Raw genomic sequence first — 20,566 nt, 5'->3', positions numbered from 1 at the left:
TATTTAACTTATATGCAGGGTACATCATGTGAAATGCCAGGCTGGATGAAGCTCAAGCTAGAATCATGACTCCTAGGAGAAATATCAATAACCTCAGATATGCAGATGACATCACCCTTATGGCAGAAAACGAAGAAGAACTAGAGAGCCTCTTGATGAAGGTGAAAGAGGAGAGTGGAAAAGCTGGCTTAAAACTCAACATTCAAAAAATGAAGATAATGGCATCCAGTCCCCTCACTTCATGGCAAATAGATAGGGAAACAATGGAAACAGTGATAGACTTTATTTTCTTGGGCTCCAAAATCACTTCAGACGGTGACTGCAGCCATGAAATTAAAAGACGCTTGCTCCTTGGAAGAAAAGCAATGACAAAGCTAGACAGTGTATTAAAAAACAGAGACATTACCAACAAAGGTCCATATAGTCAAACCTATGGTTTTTCCAGTAGTCATGTATGGATGTGAGAGTTGGGACCATAAAGAAGGCTGAGTGCCAAAGAACTGATGCTTTTGAACTGTGGTGCTGGAGAAGACCCTCCAGAGTCCCTTGGACAGCAAGGAGATCAAACCCATCAATCCTAAAGGAAATCAATCCTGAATATTCATTGGAAGGACTGATGCTGAAGCTGAAGCTCCAATACTTTGACCATCTAATGGGAAGTACCGACTCATTGGAAAACATCTTGATGCACTGAAAGATTGAGGGCAGGAGAAGGGCACAGAGAATGAGACGGTTGGACGGCATCACTGATGCAATGGAGGTGAGTTTGAGCAAACTGCGGGAGATAGCGAAGGACAGGGAAGCCTGGCGTGCCGCAGCCTATGGGTCACAAAGAGTCGGACGGGACTGAGCGACTAAACAACCTCCCCAAGGCACCTGCTACAGCTGGCTGAGACACCACAGCACCTAGAATACGCCGCGACAGCCCCGCCTCCTGCCCTGCCCCCTCCGTGAGCGCGGAAGGCTGGGCACCACCCCCACGCCCTACCCTGTGCAACCGGGAACTGTAGTTCTACAGCCCTGCAAGCCGCCGGCTGCAGCAGCTGAGACTACCGCTCCCAGAATGCGCAGCGAGCCCCCCCTACCCCTCGCCTTCCCTCCGGCGGGAGGTCCTGCCACGCAAAGAAGAGAGCGTTTTCTTCCCCAGCACCTCCTGCCTGCGGAGACAAAGCGAGGCGGGGAGCCCAGTGTGGCTGGAGTCACCCTGCAGACAGGTACGTCTCCACGAGATGCTGGTGGTGAGACTGGGTTTCTCGCTGACCAGCGAGCGGCTTGCACTTCCGGCAGCCCGCGCAGCGCAGCCTGGGGTTCCTGGAGCTCGGCTGGGCCAGCTGCCGCTCTGCGCACTCCTCTGGCCGCACCGTCTCCTTTGGTCCCCGCTCCGCCGCCAAGTGCAGTGAGGCTGGGGCGTGGGGCGCCTCCGTGGTTACTCAGATCTTTACGGACAACTCGTTGAAGCCCCACGCTGGGTGTCTGAAACAGTAAGTCCAGTTTAAAACAGAAGTACAGTACCTGGTACCTAGGGACCTGGAATTGCCTTTTGAAGGCCTCCTTTTTCTCTCTCCCTCTGGACTGCGGTAAATCTTCCCTCTGGACCCGGCATCTAGAGCTGAAAGTGAAAGTATTAGTGGCTCTCAGTCGTGTCCTTTGCGACCCCACGGACTGTAGCCCGCCGTGCTCCTCTGTCCATGGAACTCTCCAGGCGAGAATAGTGGAGTGAGTAGCCAGTGCCTTCTCCAGGAGAACCTTCCAAACGCAGGGCTGGAACCCGGATCTACCGCATTGCAGGCAGGTTCTTTACCGTCTGAGCCACCAAGGAAGCCTGCCAAAGCAGTCTTAATAGACAAAAAAGGTATTAGATCACGGACTCCAGAGGAAAAGTCTAAGAGACAGTATGAAGGGCCAGAATGGTTTTTTTTTTTTAAAGCACTCAAAACTGGAAACATAACTGACCTGTATGTAGAAATCCAAAATATTGTGGTAACAAAATGAATTTTTTAAAAACCTGAGCCAACAGTCTTGCTAATAAATAAATGCATATCCTGTAAACAAAAGGATGTAATTAGTAAAAAGGACACGAATTTTACACATTACATTTCCAAGTCATAAGGCAATAAAGTTAGAAATAAGTAGGGAATTTAATTATCAACTCCTCAAAAAATTTTCAGTTTTTTAAAAAAATAAATTTCTGGGTCTGGGTGCAAGTCCAAAACACAAACAGAGTACCTATAAATATCTGTGCTTACAAATATATCCTAATCAGATATACGCAGTGAAGGTGAATCGAGAAAGTTCTCTGACTGGGAAGCTCCCTGAGTGCCCAGGTCCTGTTGGTTGAAGCTCTTGAGTGCCTCCTTATGAGTGGGAGCAGCAGGGAAGGGGGGGCAGTGCTTGGAAATGGAGCTGATGCAGCAGCTGGTAGCAGAGGCCTCCCTCCTCCTCAGCCTGAACCTGCCTTCACAGTCCTCTCCATCACAGAGCCGTGCTGCCACCACAAGTGGGCTGGTGTTGGCAGACAAGATCACAACCACCCTGCAATAGCACATGGGGTGGAAACTGGCAGCAGCAGCTGCAGTAGGGGAAGTTAACAGCCAGGAAGAGTATATGATCTACCCTGTGCAAGGACTTGTGGTCCCAGAAGTTCTGGTGAGGACTCGGAGCCAGGCTGCTTTGTCTCTCCTTTTCTCCACCATTCTTCCTGTGACTGGTATGGAAATCCACAAACACATTAACAGTGCCCCTCTGTGGGCTGTGTCAACACATGGAAGTACACAGATGAAGGAGTGTTTTTTTAAATTTATTGATTTAGTTGGGGCATGTGGGATCTAGTTTCCTGACCAGGGATTGAACTCAGGGCCCAAACATTGGGAGCTAGTTGTCTTAGCCACTGGACCTGGCATCCAGCTTGGAATGGGTGTGCATGTTAATTGGTTGTGTGTGCTAATTGGCTACCGTTGGATGATAAACCACCCCAAAACCTAGCTAGCTCGTGGTTGGACTCATGGTCAGCACAGTGAGCTTAGCTCAGCTGAGCCATTCTTTCATTTCACCTGGACAGCAAGGTGCGTGTATGGTCTGCTGCTGGTTGACTAGGGTGCTCTACTTCTAGGGTTGAGCTGGGGGCCACCTGGGCACCTGGCTGTCATCCAGCAAGCTCATATGGGCTTGTTTTCATGGAGAGCAGGGATCCAGAGAAAAAGCAAAACATTCAAGATCTTTCCAGCCTAGGCCCAAAGCTGTCAGGGTCATACCTACTGCATATTTCTCGCCAAAGCACATGAGACTGAGAGGGTAACAGGCAGGAAGGCCAGGGGTCTCCAAAGAGAGGAAATAGCCTGCAAGTGTCAGACTTTTATCTCTCTTAAGCGGCAGGAGGAAGCAAACTAGTGCTATTTTTTCCTTCTCTATACAAATTTAAAAGGAGGTTTCTCTTAAAATTCTGCGATGCCATGACACCTGGTTTCACCTGAAGTTAACTATTCTCCAACCTAGAGATAACCAATGCCTTTTTCTTATGGAAATGTTTATCTTAAGCTATGCTAATATACTATTCATTTACCCCAAACTCTGTCTTCAAGTCTGTTCCGCTTGACAAACCAGTATGTTATACTCAGATATTGTTCCTCTAATCTATGTAAATGAAATTGTTTGTATGGTGATCTGCCCTTCTTCAAGATTCAAGTTAATCATTTTATGGCCCAAGATAAAGCATTTGGTGCCAAGATTATCCCAAAATACATCTTATGGGTAAGGGGCCTGGTGCCATTCTGAGTTTTAAGACATTCTTTTCTTTCATTAACAGACTGCTAGTGACTATATTACATCCAGCTGAAGACTAGCAGGGGGTACTCTTTCTGCCCCCCCTTCTCTTGCCTATGTCAGAAGCTTTCTCTATCTCCTTTATACTTTAATAAAACTTTATTACACAAAAGCTCTGAGCGGTCAAGCCTCGTCTCTGACCTCAGATTGAATTCTCCTCCAGGGGCCAAGAATCGCGGCATTGTGATTCAACAACAACCTTTCAAGACCAGCCTCACAAAGTTTAAAGGACAGATTTCTGTCTCTCCATCTTTTGTTTCACTTTTTACAGAACCAGCTGTAAAATCACATTGCAAAGGGCATGGATATAGGTAGAAAACACACAATCACTGTTTTTACAATCAGTATCATCATTCCTAAACAAACAAGTTTTATATATAGGTGCCAAGAGAAGTATTAGTAAATTGTTGAAAAGCTCACAGAGCTATTAAACAGCTGGGATACACTCTGTCACATCCACCTGATTCCACAGCAGTCATTGCCAGTAGACCACTCTTCTCCTGCAACAACCCCAGAGTCCTGAGAAGGTGGCTGCTGCAACTGAATGAAGATTCCTCTGATTCTTCCCATTTAGTACTATTTAATATCAAAATAATGCCCTAAGTACAATGCAGAAGAATTTGAATAATTTAAGGAAAGCTCTGAATTTAGGAAATCAAGCCCAAAGGTATTTTTCCTTTCTAATCATAGAAGACATTTTAAAATATTAATACCTAAAATGCACTCCACATATTTGAAAATTCTTTTCATCACATTTTGCTATTTCTAGACTATGTAAATCACAAATGGACTAAGATCTACCTGTCAGATAAAGAATATATTTTTCAAATTAAAAGATCTTCAGAAAACGCATTCCATCAGCTACATTTCATGAAATCAGCTGAGTAATGGTAAGGGTTTTATCCTTTCCTTTCTGCAAACCAATTTTCCAGGACAAAAAAAAAGATATGATCCAGTGAAGACTCACAGCTGACTTGTGGCAGTAACTATGCCAAAGCTTAAGAGGAGCCTAGCAGCCGTGGCTATACAGAAGGCCTAATTACAGATAAGCCCCGCAACCCCCATTCCACCTCCAACAAGGCTGTAGAAGGCTTCCCCAGGCCCCACAACCAGAGATATTACAGTACTACCAGACAGGAGGGGGGTGGATGCAAAAATCTCTGTGCTCTCCCACCTCCCTAGATCCATCCATGCCAGGGTCACGATATAGAACCCTGCTTTGGGGAAGCTGTCTCCTAAGGTGTCTGGTTACATGGGCCAGGACCCTCAGTCTTATGTGCCCTCTAACAAACCAAGGGCACCCCATCCAGAATCATGACCTCCCATCATGCCCTGCAATAGCGGGAGCCAACAGAAGAGTCACTTAAGGTCATCCGACTCACCCCTATGCCCTACCAAGGCACCTGGCCCCTAAGTCACCCAACAAACAAAGGATCTGGCCCCAAGTCGGCAGCAGGCCCTTTACTCAAGCACTGGAATGTTCACTAAGGAGAGCAGGCCAGCAACTTAAGGAGCCACTCCAGGAATCCACAGCCAGTGCAAATGGCCAACCGTAGCACGTGTGAGAGGCCGGGGCCAGAGGAGGTGTTGGAGGAGTGTCTAATTTCCTCAGTTCTGTCTTGTCACAACAAAAACTTGAAGTGACGGACCAGTGTTACAGCTCCATGCTCCACCTCAGTTTTATTTAGAAAACAAAGGAAAATACATCCTTGAGGCGTGAGGGCATGCTGACCCAAAAGACGCGAAGAGGAGAGAGAGAGAGAGACCCCTGTCCCTCTGACTCCTCTTTTTATATGTTTTTCTCCTACCCCTGGGCCTGCCCGATGTGAGCTGGGCTAGCCTCGAATGCTGTTTCTTCTGCCTGAGGTTCTCATTCTGGTCCTCGGCCCTTCCTTTGTTCTGTTTTCATGGGCTTCTCCCTTCCTTGTCTTTTAGCCACCGCCATTCTATACTCCATTTTCCTACTCTAACTACCTAACATTCCCCCCCTCAAGAGATGGGAGGCAAAATTCTTTGGGAATATGGGCGTCAAGGTCTTTCTGGCTACTTCCTGCTGAACTGGGATGGTGAGGGGCATTGGGCCTCCCCCTCTTGCCAGTCTCAGGCCTCAGAGTCTTTATAGTGGTGTCCATCTAAGGGTGAGTGATATTTTCTGTGGTCGGCTATAGTTTTATATATCCTTGTTGAACTGACAATGCATGTTGTAGCTTGTTGACCTGGGCAGAAACAAAACGAGCTAGACAATTGATAATACATGGAGCAATCATAAGCAGAATCAATATGGTGATTACAAGGACTAGCAGGGGCATCAGCCAACTCCAAATTCCCATCACAGGAAGATCCCCCAAAGGGAGATTGTAGGCACCCAGAGAACTCTCCAGCTCGTTTTTTGAGATCTTGTAGGGTCTGAATGTTTTTCTTGAGGACTGTGAGACTTTCTTTAACTTAGCTGGAGGTATTTACCCAGAAACAACACTTACCATTCAGATGGCTCAAGTCCCTCCTTGTTCAGGGCTCAGAAGATCTATCTCCTGTCTGTTCTGGAGTACAACCCCTGCCAAGCTGTGTTGGCTCTTTAGAGCTGTCCTGAGAAATCTTATCCCCAGAAACTTAATTTGGGGGGTATTTGTTAGAATGGCACTCATTTGTAGTTCTGAATAGGTATCTGAGATCTCCCAGGGGCTCACAGGTATATTGAGTGTCCTCTTCTGTTTTCTTCCATGGCTTGACTCAGTTCAATTCAGTCACTCAGTCATGTCCGACTCTTTGCGACCCCATGAATCGCAGCATGCCAGGCCTCCTTGTCCATCACCAATTCACGGAGTTCACTCAAACTCATGTCCATCAAGTCGGTGATACCATCCAGCCAACTCAACCTCTGTCATCCCCTTTTCCTCCTGCCCCCAATCCCTCTCAGCATCAGGATCTTTTCCAATGAGTCAACTCTTCGCTTGAGGTGGCCAAAGTATTGGAGTTTCAGCTTTAGCATCAGTCCTTCCAGTGAACACCCAGGACTGATCTCCTTTAGAATGGACTGGTTGGATCTCCTTGCAGTCCAAGGGACTCTCAAGAGTCTTCTTCAACACCACAGTTCAAAAGCATCAAAAGTGCTCATCTTTCTTCACAGTCCAACTCTCACATCCATACATGACGACAGGAAAAACCATAGTCTTGACTAGTTGGATATTTGTTGGCAAAGTAATGTCTCTGCTTTTCAATATGCTATGTAGGTTGGTCATAACTTTCCTTCCAAGGAGTAAGCGTCTTTTAATATCATGGCTGCAATCACCATCTGCAGTGATTTTGTAGCCCAGAAAAATAAAGTCTGACATGTTTCCACTGTTTCCCAATCTATTTCCCATGAAGTGATGGGACCAGATGCCATGGTCTTCGTTTTCTGAATGTTGAGTTTTAAGCCAACTTTTTCATTCTCCACTTTCACTTTCATCAAGAGGCTTTTTAGTTCCTCTTCACTTTCTGCCATAAGGGTGGTATCATCTGCACATCTGAGGTTATTGGTATTTCTCCCGGCAATCTTGATTCCAGCTTGTGCTTCTTCCAGCCCAGCGTTTCTCATGATGTACTCTGCATATAAGTTAAATAAGCAGGGTGACAATATACAGCCTTGACGTACTCCTTTTCCTATTTGGAACCAGTCTGTTGTTCCATGTCCAGTTCTAACTGTAGCTTCCTGACCTGCATACAGGTTTCTCAAGAGGCAGGTCAGGTGGTCTGGTATTCCCATCTCTTTCAGAATTTTCCACAGTTTCTTGTGATCCACACAGTCAAAGGCTTTGGCATAGTCAATAAAGCAGAAATAGATGTTTTTCTGGAATTCTCTTCCTTTTTTCCATGATCCAGCGTATGTTGGCAGTTTGATCTCTGGTTCCTCTGCCTTTTCTAAAACCAGCTTGAACATCAGGAAGTTCATGGTTCACATATTACTGAAGCCTGGCCTGGAGAATTTTGAGCATTACTTTACTAGCGTGTGAGATGAGTGCCATTGTGTGGTAGTTTGAGCATTCTTTGGCATTGCCTTTCTTTGTGATTGGAATGAAAACGGACCTTTTGCAGTTCTGTGGCCACTGCTGAGTTTTCCAAATTTGCTGGCATATTGAGTGCAGCACTTTCACAGCATCATCTTTCAGGATTTGAAACAGCTCCACTGGAATTCCATCACCTCCACTAGCTTTGTTCATAGTGATGCTTTCTAAGGCCCACTCCACTTCACATTCCAGGATGTCTGGCTCTAGGTGAATGATCACACCATTGTGATTATCTGTGTCGTGAAGATCTTTTTTGTACAGTCCTTCTGTGTATTCTTACCACTTCTTGTTAATATCTTCTGCTTCTGTTAGGTCCAGACCATTTCTGTCCTTTATCGAGCCCATCTTTGCATGAAATGTTCCCTTGGTATCCTTAATTTTCTTGAAGAGATCTCTAGTCTTTCCCATTCTCTTGTTTTCCTCTATTTCTTTGCACTGATCGCTGAGGAAGGCTTTCTTATCTCTCCTTGCTATTCTTTGGAACTCTGCAATCAAATGCTTATATCTTTCCTTTTTTCCTTTGCTTTTCACTTCTCTTCTTTTCACAGCTATTTGTAAGGCCTCCCCAGATAGCCATTTTGCTTTTTTGCATTTCTTTTCCACAGGATGGTCTTGTTCCCTGTCTCCTGTAGTGTCACAAACCTCTGTCCATAGTTCATCAGGCACTCTGTCTATCAGATCTAGTCCCTTAAATCTATTTCTCACCTCCACTGTGTAATCATAAGGGATTTGATTTAGGTCATACCTGAATGGTGTAGTGGTTTTCCCACGTCCAGGGTAAGAGAAACCCAAGTAAGATGGTAGGTGTTGCGAGAGGGCATCAGAGGGCAGACACACTGAAACCATAATCACAAAAAACTAGTCACGGTTGATATAATTCAGTCAGTGCAGAACACTTCTATCACAAGGATCCCTCAAGTTGCCTTTTACAGTCGTATCTCCTTTCTACCCAGCCCACCTCTTATTTAATACCAGGTAATTACTGATCTGTTCTACATGTCTACAATCTTTGCATTTCAAGAATATTACATACAGTTCCCAGAGAAGGCGATGGCACCCCACTGCAATACTCTTGCCTGGAAAATCCTGTGGACAGAGGAGTCTGGTAGGCTGCAGTCCATGGGGTCTTGAAGAGTTGGACACGACTGAGCGACTTCCCTTTCACTTGTTACTTTCATGCATTGGAGAAGGAAATGGCAACCCACTCCAGTGTTCTTGCCTGGAGAATCCCAGGTGTGGGGGAGCCTGGTGGGCTGCTGTCTATGGGGTCACATAGAGTCGGACACGACTGAAGTGACTTAGCAGCTGCAGCACATACAGTTCCGGCAGGGAGCACGGTGAGAAGCGGATGGCTGCCTTTAACCCAGGGGCCCTCCAGGTCCTCTGACCTCTGGTGGGCAGGTGAACTGGGGGCCCCGGATGGCACCTCCTGCAGGCGGGCGAACCGGGGGCCCCTGGGCCGGACCGGGGCCCCTGATTGGTAGGTGAACTGGGGGTGCACTCACTCGGACAGCTTTGGCTGTGTCTTGCGGGGCCTCAGAGCTCTCACCACCATCACCCGCTGGAAGCCACAGCAAACCTCGCCCTCACCCTCACCCTCACCTCTGCAGCCTAACGGCGGTGGCCACTCAGAGCCCAGATCTCACTGACCAACGACCAGTTTCTTGGCCCAAGGCTGCAGGGCTTAGGCCAAGCCTCCACCAGGCCCTCGCAGGTGGGCGTGGATGCCTTGGACCCGCGCGGATCCGGTACCTGAGGTGACCACTCCTGTGTGGAGACTGACAAAGACCTTAATGGCGCTGAAGGTGAGCGGAGCTGCGGTGGGCAAAGGATAGAAATTAGCCATTCGGCAGTTGGTAGTGGTTCTACCAAGACCTTGTCATCGAAAGATATTAACAGAAATAGTGGAATAACTTACCGCATGCAGCCAATAGGAACTGCCCATTGCCCTTTGGGTAGACTGTCCAGTTATAGAAAGCCTATGTCTATAATGTGAAAAAGCTGCTCTCAACTTTTCACTCAACCTTGCAAAAGGAAACGCACTCTATCTAGGCCTTCTAGATATGAAGAGGTTGCTGAAGTATGATAAAGTCAAATTAGAAAATCATATATCTTGTAAATGCCCATTTGTTTTTTTTTAAACCATAGAAAAGACATATCTTCTGGAAACAATTTTTCTAAATGGAGTTGTTTGACCATTGTAAAATAGTAAAAAAGTTACAGATTAAAAGTCACACAGACTTGATGCAACAAAGATTGTCCTAGATACATCAACCAAGGCAGAAATCCTAAAGGAAAAGACTGACAGATTTAATTACATTAAAATAGAAACACACATAGCATTTTCTATCTCACTTATAGATAAAGTGATAAGCATGTGAATATCCAGGCTTCCCAGGTGGCACTAGTGGTAAAGAATCTTCCTGCCAATGCAGGAGACATAAGAGAGGTGGGTTCTATCCCTGGCTCAGGAACATCCCCTAGAGAAGGAAGTGGCTACTCACTCCAATAGTCTTGCCTGGGAAATCCCATGGACAGAGCCTGGCAGGCTATAGTCCATGCGGTTGCAAAGAGTCAGACATGACTTAGTGACTAAACAACGCCAACAAATGTGAATATCCACACGAAAAGGCAGTAGTAAAAGCACAAGCATATGGGCTGGAAGAAAACCCACCAAAGCGCCTCTAAGGATGGCGGGAGCAGGACAAGGAGTGAGGCTGTTAGGGAAACACACAAAAGGAATACCAACAGAACATTTTATTCTCCTCCCACCCCTCCCATAAAAAAATCTGACGCAAACATGACAAAGCATTCAATTTGATGAAGTCAGGTGGTGATGAAGTCAGAATGGATGTTAGTTTTCTCTGAATTGCTATGGATTTTGAAATTTCTTATTAAACATTTGGGGATAAAAGGCAATAATTAGAGAAGAATGTAAGCCTTACCACATTTAATACAGGTAAGTGTGTCCGTGCCTAGGAAGGGAATCAGAGGTTAATTAAGATGTTAGCAGCTGCTACCTCTAGGTGGAAGGATACTGAGCTATTTTACTTCTTTTGTATTTGTGTCTCTGCATTTTGTAAAGTTCTTTTGTAAAGCCAACACTTTAATATTTTAATCGAAAACAAGCAAGCAAACAAACAAAACCACATCCTGTTGACATACAGAAAAGCTCGAGTCAGACAGGACTTCATAGGTGAGTTCTACCTTAGAGGCCAGGAGAGTTTATGCAGGAAACCCTGACATCTAATAAATTGAAGCAAGGGACTCCACTAGATATTACACAAATTTCCTTAAGCCTTTAGGCCAAGTTACCTCATCCAACCAAAAAAAAAAAAAAATTAAATTAAGAGTGGGATCTATAGAAAGGACCTTCAAATGTAAAATGAAGAAATAATGACTCCTAGCTAGGAAGAGGTTTTCCAATAATTTTTACCCATATCTCACCCATCAGTGGGTTTCTGGCTTCTTCCCAAGTCATCTATTTATAGCACAGTAAGCAGCTCTACTCGGAGAAGGCGATGACACCCACTCCAGTACTCTCGCCTGGAAAATCCCAGTGGATGGGGGACCCTGGTAGGCTGCAGTCCATGGGGTTGCTAAGAGTCAGACACGACTGAGCAACTTCACTTTCACTTTTCACTTTCATACATTGGAGAAGGAAATGGCAACCCGCTCCAGTGTTCTTGCCTGGAGAATCCCAGGGATGGGGGAGCCTGGTGGGCTGCCGTCTATGGGGTCGCACAGAGTCGGACACGACTGAAGCGACTTAGCAGCAGCAGCAAGCAACTCTACTAGAGGCAATATTTCAGCAAGAGTCAAGTGAAAAGAAAATATAGATATCTGGCAACTGACCAAGTCTGTCATCGGGAATAAGGGCTAATTAAACCCATATTATTTCTAATAATTTATTTCTAATTATTTCTAATTAGTTCTAATTAGACCACTGTTCAGTTCCATTTTCTACGCCAAATATCACCAAACAGAACTGTGTCCTGTCTATAACATAAAGTTTTAATTCATAAAAAATACAATAAGCAGTTTAATATATTCATCTGGGCTTTTAGGTTGGTGAGTTCAAATCATTTTAGGTAAACGATTAAAATATACACAGCTGAAATTGACTTTTCATTTTGTCACGATATACTGATACATTGAATGTGAAAAACATCATCATATATTTTTTTAAATGAAAGTTGAGAGTTCATTGCAATATTGTTTGAATTCCCACTCTTCCATCTATTCCACCTAGTTTATAGTTAGAGTCAGGTTCCTTTCCATAACTTCTCCACCTTTACTTACCAAAGATAAGTATTTTGATTCTAAAGTAACTAAAATAGGCAACTTGTATAGGCAGGTTTTTGATTTATCTGATTGAATCAGTAAGATTTTTTCCCCCTAAGAAAACAGAGAGAAAATGACATCTCAAGAGGGGTCCTCAAGTTTTTCTCCTCTCCATGGCCATGAAGATGGTTAGATTTTGCTTTGAAATGGCACTGATGTTTCCTACCAGCCAATCTTCCTGCCATCTCATCAATCTTCTTTTTCGAAAGAGTAGCAATGATATTCCCAGTTTCCACCTGCTTTTCATCTCTTCCCTGTGATGCCAACAGTATGATGATAATAACACAAACATTTAGAAAAACAGAACCTCTCTTGGACCTGAACAAACTGTCACAGAGCCTTTTCTGAACATTTATATTTGTGTGTTTTCTTCCTCATAATGACAGAGAATCTGCTTCCCTGCAACTTTTAGCCTTCTAGAGCAGTGGACGGTGAGTCTCCATCTTCTGCTACAGAAGAACTCTTCTTGAGATTTCTCAAACTAGCTGGTACCTTCAAGAATGCAGACAAGGTCAAATGCTGAAAAGTGTTATGCAGGCTAAAGTGTTGAGAGTCAGCTCTGCCTAGCACTGAGGAAGTCACTGGTATATTTGTGAACAGTTTCACTGTCATGATGAAACAAACAAAAACGAGAGCAGGCAGTCGGGGGGCCAGGAGGCAACTAAAGGAGAAGGGACCGTAGTGCAGCCTGGACAGCGGGGTTTTCTGTTTGTTTTTCTAATCCAAGTGACTGACTTAAGCTTTGCTTGCCAAGGCACGCATTTCGAAGATGGCTGTCTTCAATAAACACACTGCCAGCTACGCAACTGGATAAAAAAGCTGGGCTCTACCTCCCCCTGCTCCATCCCGGAATGAGGCACCTTATTGCAAGCAAGTAATTTCTTGCATCAATTTTTTTTTAAAAAATGGAGGTTTATTTGGTGAAGCTGTTGAAAAGTCCTGGACTTGGGGATGAATTCAAAAGTCAAAGAGAAAGAAACAAATCTAATATGGAGTTAGATTTTATTGTTGTTGTACAGTAGCTCAGTCCTGTCTGACTCTTTGCGACCCCGTGGACTGCAGCACGCCAGGCTTCCCTGTCCATCACCAACTCCCAGAGCTTGCTCAGACTCATGTCCATCGAGTTGGTGATGCCATCCAACCATCTCATCCTCTGTCCTCCCCTTCTCCTCCTGCCCTCAATCTTTCCCAGCATCAGGGTCTTTTCGAATGAGTCAGCTTTTTCACATCATGTGGCCATTATTGGTGCTTCAGCTTCGGCATCAGACCTTCCAGTGAACACTCAGGATTGATTTCTGTGGCGGTTGTACACTGGCTAATTCTCACAAACACACAGGATGATGAGAGACAGTGCAGGCAGAGTCGCAGAAGAGCAACTCCCTGACAAAACGCTGTGTGTGTGTGTTACTCACTCAGTCGTGCTGGACTCTTTGTGACCCTACGGACTGTAGCCCGCCAGGCTCCTCTCTCCATGGGATTCTCCAGGCAAGAATACTGGAGTGGGTTGCCATTCCCTTCTCCAGGGGATCTTCCCGACCCAGGGTTCGAACCCAGGTCTCCCTCATTGCAGGCAGATTCTTTACCACCTGAGTCAGCAGGGAAGCCCAAAATCCATGAAAAGTGAAAGATACTCAGTCGTGTCTGACTCTTTGCAACCCCATGGCTGTGCAGTCCATGGAATTCTCCAGGCCAGAAAACTGGAGTGGGTAGCCCTTCCCTTCTCCAGGGGATCTTCCCAACCCAGGGATCAAACCCAGGTCTCCTGCATTGCAGGTGGATTCTTTACCCGCTGAACCACATATGCTGAGTGCATATTTGTTGGTAACTTATAATCTTTAACTAAGAGCAGTAAAGCAAGACGGAGATCAAAACTCTGGGATTAAGGGTCCTCCTGGAAGTCTAGAGGTAATCACATGAGAGTTGTAAAGAAAGGTCTTTGAGGATAAGAGAGTTTGTTCTGCGTGCAGAACAGTATCTAGCTAATGCTGACATGTCAGCCAGAACTTCTAACTTAAGGGCAGAGGGAAGAGCAAGCAAGGAAGAGAGAATAAGTAAGATTAAATTCCAGGAGACATTCCTGAGAAAGCAGCAAAACAGGGTTCCCCCAGATTTCCTTTAAGATTGACTGGTTTGATCTCCTTGCGGTCCAAGGGTCTCTGAAGAGTCTTCTCCAACACCACAATTCAAAAGCATCAATTCTTTGGCACTCAGCCTTCTTTATGGTCAAATTCTCACATCCATACATGACTATGGGAAAAAACATAGCTTTGACTACACTGACCTTTGTTGGCAAAGCAATGTCTCTGCTTTTTAATATGCTGTCTAGGTTTGTCATAGCTTGTTTTCCAAGGAGTTAGATTGATTCTTCCCTATTACATGAACATGGACAAGTTTCTTACCCTAAGTTACTTTCTTGATGTGTGTGTGTGCTAAGTCACTTTAGTTATGTCTGGCTTTGTGTGTCTCTCTGGACTGTAGCCCACAGGGCCCCTCTGTCCATGAGATTCTTCAGGCAAGAAAACTGGAGTGGGTTGCTATTTCCTTCTCCAGGGGATATTCCTGACCCGGATCGAACCTGAGTCTCTTATGTCTCCTGCATTGGCAGGCAGGTTCTCTACCACTAGTACCGCCTGGGAGGCCCACTTTCCTGATAACTACTTCTTTTTTTTTCTGGCTGTACCTCATGGCATGTGGGGTCTAGTTCCCTGACCAGGGATCAAACCTGCACCCCTTACACTGAAAGTGTAGAGTCTTATCCACTGGACCACTAGGCAAGTTCCCTCCAGATAGTTACTTTACAATGGTGGTGGGGTGGGGAGAATGTGTAGATAAAAATCAAGAAAATGTGACCGAATGTTAGCAATTGGTGGAAATCTAGGTTATAAGCATACAGCACTTACATGCTTTGTGTTGTTCTATCAATATTTCTGTAGGTTTGACTTTTCAAAAGAGAAAAATAACACTGGGAATAGTGGTAATGGTAAAGAACGGTAAATAGTGGAGAAATAAAGCTAGGGGTCAAGGATCCGCCTGCCAATGCAGGAGACTTCAGAGACATAGGTTCAATCCCTGGGTTGGGAAGATCCCCTGGAGGAGGGCATGGCCACCCACTCCAGTATTCTTGCCTGGAGAATCCCATGGACAGAGGGGCCTTGTGGGCTACAGTCCATAGGGTCACAAAGAGTCACAGGCAACTGAAGTGACTTAGCACACACATGAGGGAGGGGCATGGTTGATCATTGCAAAGGTCTTGGTGTAGGAGTCCTTTGTTCCCACAGCTGTCCAGGTAGATCAGGTCACAGTATTCCTATAGACCTCCAACAGGACAAATGTTATTCTCTGCTCGGCCACTTTTTATCTCTATACAAAAGGAAAAGTGTTTTACCCTTAAAGGTCAGAGCCTTCGGGCTCTGCGAATGGGCTATCCTGCGTATTTCAGGCTATGGCAGCATTCTTTATGCACGCAGTAGAACACAAAGACTCAACTAAAAGAAACAGATTTAATATGGAGTGAGATTTATTCTTCCCTATTACATGGACACGGACAAGCTTCTTACTGTCTCTAAGTTTCTTGCTTGATAGTTAAAAGTAAGAAAGAAGAAGAAGCTATGCCTTGCACCTTCCCTAATTATTTTGTGAACAGTAGTCATGGTAACAGATATAAAGTTCTTTGCAAACAGCAGAGCCCTTCCTGGGCACAAAGGGTCACCCGTGTGATTATTTGGGCATCACCAAGTGGTCCTAGATCACCTGGCCAACCCTCTTGCCTTCGGCTGTCTCAACTCCAGCCAGTCTCTGCTGCCACAGCCACCTTAACATACATATGCATGAGCGGCTTCCTGGCTTCTCTGCTCAGCATCACTGCAGACACACAGACCTGCTCCTGAGAACTGAGGGCAGAGCAACTCACACAGCAGACTCTGGCCTGCCTGCTTCTCAGCGCCCTGTCTACCCCCTCCTGATCCCTGGTGGCCAGCCAGCTCCCATGAAACCACCAAAGTCATCCCAGCATTCTAGAAGCATCCGGAGAAACACCAACCAGCACAACTTCTTTCAGGAGTCCCTGCTGCTCAGGTGAGCCATCCTGCCCTTCCACCGAGCACTGAAGGCAGATGTGTGAGGAGGGAAAGCCTGGGTCCCCCTTGCTTGCATCTCACCAGAGGACCAAGTCCCTATCCTGCTGGGTTCTCCTTCAGAATAAGCTCAGAAACTCCTTTTTCCAGGTCCTTATCCATCAAGAGAGGCAACCTCAGCCATGTGCAAAGAGGGTAGTATCTCTGTCTGCTTCTGATCGGCATCCAAAATCTTACACCCCAACCTGCCTTTATTGCTGGCCAAACCCGCAGATGTGCTTTATCTGTTTTTTCTTCTTATGCCCTGTTTTTTCTGTTTTTTCTTCTCTTTACTCCATCAGCAATATCAAGAGAGAACAGATGATACATCTGTCGTAAATATGAAGTTTCTGTTGGAATATAGACTGGTTAGAAATGGGGGAGTGTTACTCGAATTTGTTAAACATTTACAAAGGTATATTAAAACCTCCGTAAATTTAGAGAAAATGGAGAAAATTTTCCGTGGAGTAAGACAGTCTGAATTAGAAAAAACAAAGGAATTATTTCCGCTTACCTTGAAGTGCTTCCTTGAACAAAATAGCCACAGCACAATACTCTATCTGCTCCTGAAAAGTTGTATTAGGGTGCGTGTGTCCTTTTGAATTAAACACCGGAAGCTCAGCTCAGGTGCTCTGTGCTGCCCTAGTTGGGCGGATGGGAGGTGGGAGGGAGGAAGGTCCAAGGGGGAGGGGATATATGTATACTTAGAGCTAATTCACTTCCTTGTACAGCAGAAACTATTACTGAGTCCAGGCTAACTCAGTTCACCACAGGGCAGGCTAATGAATCTGAGAGAGGAAGCATTGAGGCAAGAACAGATTTTAGTTGGGGAGCCAGCTGACGGAGAAGATGCCAGGCTAGTGCCTCAAAATAACTTTCTTGTCAGGGCCTGGTTACCAGGATCTTTCATACCTCAGAGATGAGGGGTGGGGGAAGGTGAGGAAACCAAGTAAAAAGACTATTCAATCCTTGCAAATGTCCCCTGGAATGGGAAGCCTCAGGCAGGGGGATGTGCTTGACTTGCCTGCAGTCCTTCACAGGTGGGAGGGCAGCTCAGGTTATCTCCCTGAGGCAGGCCATTATGTAGGGTTAATAACAAAAAAGGGTTACAGTCACAGAAACAGATGCAACATAAATTCAAAATTAACCCTTTCTGGTTACAAAATTAACACAACATTGTAAAGCAATTATATTCCAATAGATATATAACATTACAGAAAAAAATTTGCATTAGAATTAGTGTATTCATTTTCACTGGGAATAAATATTGCTACATGTTGGAAAGTTTTCTCCTTAGTAGTAGTTCAGTCGCTCAGTCATGTCCGACCCTTTGCGACCCCATGAATCACAGCATGCCAGGCCTCCCTGTCCATCACCAACTCCCAGAGTTCACTCAAACTCATGTCCATCGAGTCCGTGATGCCATCCAGCCATCTCATCCTCTGTCGTCCCCTTCTTCTCCTGCCCCCAATCCCTCCCAGCATCAAAGTCTTTTCCAATGAGTCAACTCTTTGCATGAGGTGGCCAAAGTACTGGAGTTTCAGCTTTAGCATCATTCCTTCCAAAGAAATCCCAGGGCTGATCTCCTTCAGAATGGATGGGTTGGATCTCCTTGTAGTCCAAGGGACTCTCAAGAGTCTCCTCCAACACCACAGTTTAAAAGCTTCAATTCTTTGGTGCTCAGCTTTCTTCACAGTCCAACTCTCACATCCATACATGACTACTGGAAAAACCATAGCCTTGACTAGACAGACCTTTGTTGGCAAAGTAATATCTCTGCTTTTCAATATGCTATCTGCTGCTGCTGCTGCTAAGTCACTTCAGTCATGTCCGACTCTATGCGACCCCATAGACAGCAGCCCATCAGGCTCCACCGTGCCTGGGATTCTCCAGGCAAGAACACGGGTGGGTTGCCATTTCCTTCTCCAGTGCATGAAAGTGAAAAGTGAAAGTGAAGTCGCTCAGTTGCAACCCCATGGACTGCAGCTCACCAGGCTCCTCTGTCCATGGGATTTTCCAGGCAAGAGTACTGGAGTGGGGTGCCATTGCCTTCTCCTAGATATGCTGTCTAGGTTGGTCATAACTTTCCTTCCAAGGAGTAAGCGTCTTTTAATTTCATGGCTGCAGTCACCATCTGCAGTGATTTGGGAGCCCAGAAAAATAAAGTCTGACACTGTTTCAAAGGACTCATTCCAAATAGGAAAAGGAGTATGTCAAGGCTGTATATTGTCACCCTGCTTATTTAACTTATATGCAGAGTACATCCTGAGAAATGCTGGGCTGGAAGAAGCACAAGCTGGAATCAAGATTGCTGGAAGAAATACCAATAACCTCAGATATGCACCTCAGATATGATGACACCACCCTTATGGCAGAAAGTGAAGAGGAACTAAAAAGCCTCTTGATGAAAGTGAAAGAGGAGAGTGGAAAAGTTGGCTTAAAGCTCAACATTCAGAAAACTAAGATATGGCACCTGGTCCCATCACTTCATGGGCAATAGATGGGGAAACAGTGGAAACAGTGTCAGACTTTGTTTTCTCCTTCAGTTCAGTTCAATAACTAATACCCTGAAATATTTGCCCATGTAAATTTGCTTAGCTAATTTCTTGTTCATAGAAATGCATAGAAACAGCTGCCTGTTTCCCATCGTTATCTCAGGTTTCAAATGAATCCAAGCAAGATTGAGGGGGGATGGGGAGAGTCATTAGATGAGAGAGTTTGTTTTCAATTTATTTTACATCCAGAGTTACGGGGCAGAAGGAGTCCTTTCTTCAAAATTAAGCTGATTATCTTAGTTAACCTGTAAAAGAAATTGTTGTTTTGCCACCAAAGATGCTGCTCTTCAGGAATCCTACATAAGTACTTTCTTGGTTGCTTTCATTATGGCTGCTGATGGCATATTTTAACCTTTGAAGACTCTGTCTTTCACTGACCCATCAAAGTAAAACCCAGTGAATGTGTTCCAGTGTCTGCTAACACTGCTGGATTCTCTCTCTAAGGCCCAGGATCCCTCCTCCCCTTCCACACACACCACCTTCATCCAGATGACCCCTAGGCAGCAGGAGGATGAACTTACCCAGGGCAAGATCTTGGCCTGAAGCAATTCTACTAATCCGATTTCCTCCTTAATGCCCTGATCCATTTGCAACTTGGAGGACAGCTTTACTGTGGATGAAACAGCGGACAGCCATAATCCAGAACAAATCTTCCAGAATGTATGGTGAGCACAGAGAAAAAGAGAGAGCTGGGCATTCAGGGAGAGAAAGATTTTTTTATAGGAAGAAAAAAAGGGACTGGCTATAGAGAGAAACCAGTGCTCTCCGTTTATAGCCAACTCTTCTTACACCCTATCGATGGGATATTGTGCCCCGAAGGGAGGGGGTCTTAGTTTATCTTTAGCCTGAAGCGGGGGTCTTGCGTCACATAGTTGGAGGGACTCTCACAGTCGAGTGGTCACATAGTCTTGAGAAACTGGCACCAGCAGGGAAAACGGGACACTGCCTTAAGGAGAAACAGGATGCCAGCAGGGCGGTGTGGCGACTGTGGCTTCATCTCCTGTCTGTCAGGCCAGCACAACGGGCCACTTTTAAATAATACGCTACGAGCCCCAACACAGAACATACCTGTTCCAGAAAGATCTCATGGCAAACATTCGCTGCCGACCCTGGACCACAGGGCGGAAGTTGAGGGCGCTGAAGTAATGGCCTCGACAGAGCCAGCTGGCTATTGCAAGCGCATATGTGAGTGCCAAGTGCTCCAGTCCTGTCGGACTCTTTTCGACCCCATGGTCTGTAACCCACCAGGCTCCTCTGTCCGTGGAATTCTCCAGGCAAGAATACTGGAGTGGGTTGCCATGCTCTCCTCCAGGGAATCTTCCCGACCCAGGGATCGAACCCCCATCTCTCATGCTTCCTGCACTGGCAGGTGTGTCCTTTGCGACTGGTGCCACCTGGGAAGCCCCATATGAGTGGTATCATATGGCATTTGTCTTTCTGTCTCACTGACTTCACTTAGTGTGCTCGTCTCTAGGTCCATCCACGTTGCTGCAAGTGGCATTAAAGTAAAGTTAAAAAATCACTCAATTGTGTCCAACTCTTTGCAACCACATGAACTATATAGTCCGTAGAATGCTCCAGGCCAGAATACTGGAGTGGGTAGCCTTGCCCTTCTCCAAGGGATCTTCCCAACCCAGGGATCGAACCCAGATTTCCCGCATTGCAGGCGGATTCTTTACCAGCTGAGCCA

The 20,566-nt window shown here is 45.6% G+C and overlaps 1 long non-coding RNA gene across 4 annotated transcripts in view; it reads left to right on the top strand.

Moving 5' to 3' along the window:
- The first annotated feature begins 1,054 nt into the window (after window positions 1-1,054).
- LOC138430407 (uncharacterized) overlaps window positions 1,055-20,566 on the top strand; it is a 33,962-nt gene continuing 14,450 nt past the window's right edge. Inside the window, exons 1-2 of one of the 4 annotated variants that reach the window (XR_011253150.1) lie at window positions 1,061-1,214; window positions 9,476-9,670. This is a non-coding gene — a long non-coding RNA (uncharacterized lncRNA). Of the gene's footprint in view, window positions 1,482-9,475; window positions 9,671-20,566 lie in introns of all 4 variants that reach the window. The other 3 variants (XR_011253151.1, XR_011253148.1, XR_011253149.1) reach the window with 3 other exon arrangements.

Source organism: Ovis canadensis, chromosome 25 (assembly GCF_042477335.2).
Source record: "Ovis canadensis isolate MfBH-ARS-UI-01 breed Bighorn chromosome 25, ARS-UI_OviCan_v2, whole genome shotgun sequence".
Lineage (NCBI taxonomy): Eukaryota > Metazoa > Chordata > Mammalia > Artiodactyla > Bovidae > Ovis > Ovis canadensis.
This window is presented reverse-complemented; position numbering and strand designations above follow the sequence as displayed.